The sequence below is a fragment of the Buceros rhinoceros genome, unplaced genomic scaffold, assembly GCF_000710305.1.
Source record: "Buceros rhinoceros silvestris isolate BGI_N320 unplaced genomic scaffold, ASM71030v1 scaffold5118, whole genome shotgun sequence".
Taxonomy (NCBI): Eukaryota; Metazoa; Chordata; class Aves; order Bucerotiformes; family Bucerotidae; genus Buceros; species Buceros rhinoceros.
Genome location: NW_010425014.1, coordinates 45,306 through 50,964, shown reverse-complemented (window position 1 = coordinate 50,964; position 5,659 = coordinate 45,306).

The window sequence follows — 5,659 nt, the reverse complement described above, 5'->3', positions numbered from 1 at the left end:
ATTCCTGACTGTTTCCTGTGGAAGAAATCAAAATATGCCAATGATGTAAAGGTCGGGAGCTGAGCACCCAGGTTATAGACAGTTCTCCCTTAAAAATGCGTATCCAAAAGGTGTAGTCAAACGACTGTTCAACTATTTAAGAGTTCACTATATGTTGTTATTAATATGTCCCAATTATTTTTATATTCTTACAATGACTACTGTAGTGTTCCATGACTAATTTCAAATGTTAGGAAAAACTCCATCTCTTCATTCTATTTTTTTCTCTGCAAAATCTAATTCTCAGTTTTATAAAAACTCTTAATATCCTAACAGCCTGTTTATTGATGTTCTAATTTGGTTTTTAGTGAGGCAGCCAAATAAACTGTCTGAACACGTTTCCAAGAGTATTTGGAAATTTTACTTTGTTGTATTGTGTAGGCTTGGCAGAGCTCAGTTTCTGTAATCACTGTTTCCATTGCAGAGGAGTCAGGGACAAGATAAAGAGCCCATCACATGTCACTTTGCGAAGTATTCCGTCTTGCTAAGGTTGTTCTGCAAAATGTTCACTGTCTGCTCAAAGTGCTTCATGGTAAAACAAGTCCAAACGTATTCTCTATAGCAAGAAATATGCATTTCTAGTCAATATAATAATAAAAATATATATGTACCACTTGGATCGATTAGTATACAGCTAACTAAAGCACAGATCAACCTGGGAGTGTATTTGGATCACATTTCTGTACTACACTACTACTAACCTAATGTAGAATATTTGGCAAATCACACCCTAATTTTTAAAGCAACTAGTGCTTTTCTTTGGTTTGTTTTTAGTAAAAAATTTTGCACTGCATTATACTGAATCCTCTTGAATAATTCTAATTAGAACAATTCTAATTAAAAACAAGCAAACAAAAAGCAACCAAAACTTCCCAGCCTGATTTCCTTTGGTTTAGCGTGTGTATTAAACTTGTTCTACCTTCTGACTGCTTGACAAAGCTGTAGATAAAATTGTCATAGAATCACAGAATAGAGCAGTATCTTGTATTCCAGTATAATTTTGGACAGCAGTTCTTACATATCGCTATAGTGCGGATCACTGTGCACTTGGAGCTGCAATACCAGAACAGGCTCCCTAAGCAGTTTACTAGATCTTCTCAGTGAGCTCTTCCAAACATGACAATGTTATACCTACAAGCGTATAGACAGTATCAAAGGGAGCCCATAGTATGGAGGATTATAATACGCAATTAATAAACATGTGTGATCGTCATGTCCCATAAGAATATTATTTTGAAAACCAGAAGCCTGACTTGAACATAAAAATACACAATATTCTTTCTTTCTAAGCCTTCATGCAGCACAGAAATAACTGCAATACATTTTTTGGACAAAGCAGGTAGCATTCCGCATCTGTGTTAAAAATATGCTTTTCTCCCAGGAAATCACTATCCTAGTCTAGGGATTAACATTAAAAATTTAGCTATGCTGTACAAAAGTAGCTGTGCCTTTGGAAGAGGTGAGATGGCTCTGGAGAACACCTGTGGAGGAGATAGAACAGGCTTTTGCTTAATCATTGAAGTAATGGAGTATTAAACCTGACACAGCAGCCAGTTCTGAACGTGAAACTGTTTCACTCACCAAATAACGTCCTCCTTTTTTTAGAAATAATGGGATCTTTCCAGAAACATAGTGACATTCCCTTTTAAAAGAAGGGGAACAGATGTGCCCCTGAAGTAAACCCAACCTTCATGGAAGAAATCATTCCTGAAATTTCAGTAGCAATAATTCTTAGCTAGACCTATGAGAGGCAGGCAGTGAGGGGTGTCCTGAAAGGGAGTTAGCCTTGGAAATAAATACGTATTGTTAACCTCAGCACCAGTTTATGTATTAACGTCTGCCTTCGCTGTATGCCGTTTCCAGTTCTCTTCTGCTATACCTGAATGCTCTTTTAAAACTTCCTCTCCCGGGACTGTAGTTCATTTCATATTCCTTTCTCCCACATGATTGTATATAAATAAATGAAATCTGAGAAAAATATGAAACTGCAGTAAAGAAACGAACCTTCCCTCAAAAATAATTTCTCTTTCCTACTGTGTCCTTTTTCACCTGCCATTTCTTCACAATCCTCATAGTCTTTTGTTATTTTGATAATACCGAGGAGCCAGTGTAATTGCCACCCATCCCTGGAGATAAGCGAGAGAGATGGATAAGCAGATGTCAAAGCCTCCAAACAAAGATGAGTACAAAGCTATGCAGAACACCGGTGATTTATAAAGGAGACACTAGCGTTATCGAGCACTGCTTTGGGAAACAGTTATGCAAAGTATCAACAGCTTCAACAGAAAAGAAGAAAGGAGTGCATTTGGACCTGCCTGAGCAAGAAAATTAGCATAACCCTTGGAGAAAGCCTAAGGAAAAGGGCTTGCAGTGAAAGAGCTGGAAGCAGAGGCTGGCGGCTCTGAGCAAACAGCAATTTCTGTTTGTTTGGACCTGCCACTGCTAGGGAGGCAAAGCTGGCACAGCCCTTACAGACAAAACCGCCAGGATACCCAACCTCATCGCCATGTCTTCTTCTAACTGAATTCACCTGCAAAGCCTCACAAATTTCGACTAAATAGTGAAGTCAAGAGATACAAAAAAAGTCTACTGCATTTAAGGGTAAGAGACCTTAATGTCTAGTGTGTTGAGAGTGTGAGTTTGGACCACTTACCATAGGAGCTGGGACTCGGACAGCATGTGCCATTCAGGCCTGGCTCTCACAGCCTGCGTCCTCATCCTCTCAGACTTTTCCTTCTTGGAGGCTTCAGTAGAGACCCATGCCAGCCCGCACCCGTGCAGGATCTCGCACACGCTCGGTTGTTTATAAGCAACTCTGACTCAAACCTCTTGCCTCAGATATTTGGTGGATTACCTTGCACAGCTGTGGCTTCATATAAAAAAATAACTATTACGCTGCACTGTATCATTTACTTGAGTTGAAAGGCTGAAAACATACAGGTGTCTTTTCTTTCACCCCTGACTAGAACCATTTGCTAGGGACAAATAACTTCTCAGTAAAGTTCCCCAAGCATAAGTTTATTCCTAAAGTTCATTCCTATTTCCTAAAGAAAAAAAAATCCTTATTAGCCTACTCTGACCTGTAAATGAAATCTACTGCCACCCCCTGAGAAAATAACTAAACCTAAAAAGCCTGAAACAAGTCTTATTTGAAGTAAGACTGTTTAAGCAAAATTATTGGTATGGAGATGTAGATTTTACTCACTACCTGTGACAGCTATATATATGCAGTTTATAGGGAATCTGTCGTGTGTGTAATAGTTCAATGAGTCACTTATATTTAAAACAAAAAGTTAAAACATGCTGAGACAGAAACAGTGATAGTATCACACATGATTCATAGCAGTGGTTGTTACACCTCACAATTCCTGACAATCTTTCAGGAAAGTCCTACTGAAATTTTTCTTCCATCTCTGAGATTTAAATTTCAATATAGCAAAAATTTAAGCAATATAAAAATAAGCAGTATATACTCACCTGCATGATTTCACTGCTCAGGGCTTGCTGGAGTCAATGAGCAGGTGAATGGACAAAATAATTAGCCTCGACTGGAAAGGCAGGAGGGCTCTGGCCCAGCCAATTGGGATCTGTCATTTGGTGAAAACCTTAGCATAATTATAGGGTAGCTGATTAAAGGTGTCTCCTGTCACAGCTAATTGCAGTAAGTAGTGTAACAACACATTACCTGCCAGCGGACGTACACCATGTTTCATAGTCTACTGAACAAATGCCTTGAAAGAGTTCTTTTTATCTAAAGTAAGAAATATTTTATAGTTTGACTTAATTTTGCTTTCTGATACAGCAGTGGCTTGAACGATGGAAGTAAAAGGTTTTTTCATGGATATGCAGAAATGCAGTCGGGGAGAGCAAAACCACATTTTATGTTGCCAGAGCATAGAGTACCCCCAGGCAGTGCATCCACACTGGGCAGGAAACAAGGTCGTGGGAGGAGACCCTTCACTGGCAAGCAGACACCGAGGCTGCTTGTCACTGAACTGAGCACCACGTTTGACCCTCTGACTGCTTTCACAGAGGGTTGGGCAGGACCAGTGGATGCTGATGTAGGATATGTTAACACCCACATAAAGATAATTAAACAACTTCCACTGTCTGTTGTTGATCTCCTAGCTCTGATTACACTCACCCAGCACTCTTGAGTCGAGGGCTTTCCACAGCCATGGGATGCCAGGTAGAGACATGGGTTAGAGCCACTTTGAACTGTAGAACATGTTATACTTGCAAAATGGCAATTTAAAAACTGTTTCTTTCCTCCCTCAGCATAAAAACAATTTTGTCTTTCAAGTCAATTTCAGTCTCAGAATTTTTATCTAAATATCAAAACATTTTTGTCATTTTAAATGTCATACATAGTGTTTTCTCTGTATAACATTTTTAGTAAGTTTTTGGTACCCCTTTACTTATCCTTCTTAAATGTATATAATGATAAATCTCAAAAATGACAAAATTGTAAAAATACTCAGTTAACTTATTTTTTAAAGTAGAACAATGACTTTAAATAATTATTTAAAAGAAAAGATTTAGAAAAAAAGATGTAAAAATAATAGCTTCTAAAATTGTGAGAAAAATATTCTAAAGCAGTTTATGATGAAGAAAGAAGATGGAATAGAATTTTTCAAAATACATTTTTTCACATTATCATTCCTAAGTAATATGCTACTGTACGTTACCCTTATTTTACATATGAATTTAAAAACATTATTGATTGGTAAAAGTCTAGAAAAAAATTAAGATAAAGCTTTGGAGTTTTAAATGTTAATGCTAAAGTTCATTTTTGTCTGGGATGAATTCTTTCGCCTGCTACTTTTGTAAAAAAAAATACTACCCTTCTTCATGGAAAATACAGAGCCAGCTTTATGTGTTAGAAGAACAAGGAAAATAAGATAATTAATAATGAGTCTGTAAGTCAAATTGCTTTTGAGAGACTCATGGTAGCAAAAGCCACTGCTGTTTCAGCCCGAGCTGTAGACTAGAAGGCTTTTCCACTTCACCCGTAGCAGCAGGTTTTTTCGTGTAACGTTGCATCTTTGTGGTACAGAATCCACTTCACAGGACTCTTGCAGCCAAATCCCATCCAGCATCTTTACCACTCGTTTTGTGGTCTAGCATTCCCTAGTCAAATAGGAATTTCCTCCCAGAATAAGTCAGCTCCTTCTGGCTGCAGTACTAAATAAATAAGTGAAATAATTCTCAATATTTGAAGGAAACATTACTGTGCTTTGTGAAAGTGATGGTGCAGTATAGAATCAAGTCAAGGAGCCTGAGGAGGTAGAGAAATGGATCAGCAGAGGTATTGAAAACAAAAGAACTATGACTGACCTCTTCTTCACACCTCATTAACCTACCAGTTTGTCTCAGATGCCCAGCAACATTGCTTTCTGGCTTCTATCCTCAAACTATTTCTTTCAAAACAGGACTTGCAGTCACTAGCACAGAAGGTTGTCACCCCCAGAACAAGCCGAACAGGGGGGTGGTCTGCAAATTATTCACTTCAGTACTCTCAGGCTTCTCTGTGGGCACTGCTCAGCATTAAGAACAGCCTCACTGCCCACTGAATGTGTCCCCTGCTGAGGCTGCCATCAAAAGTGTTCATTTTGTTTGT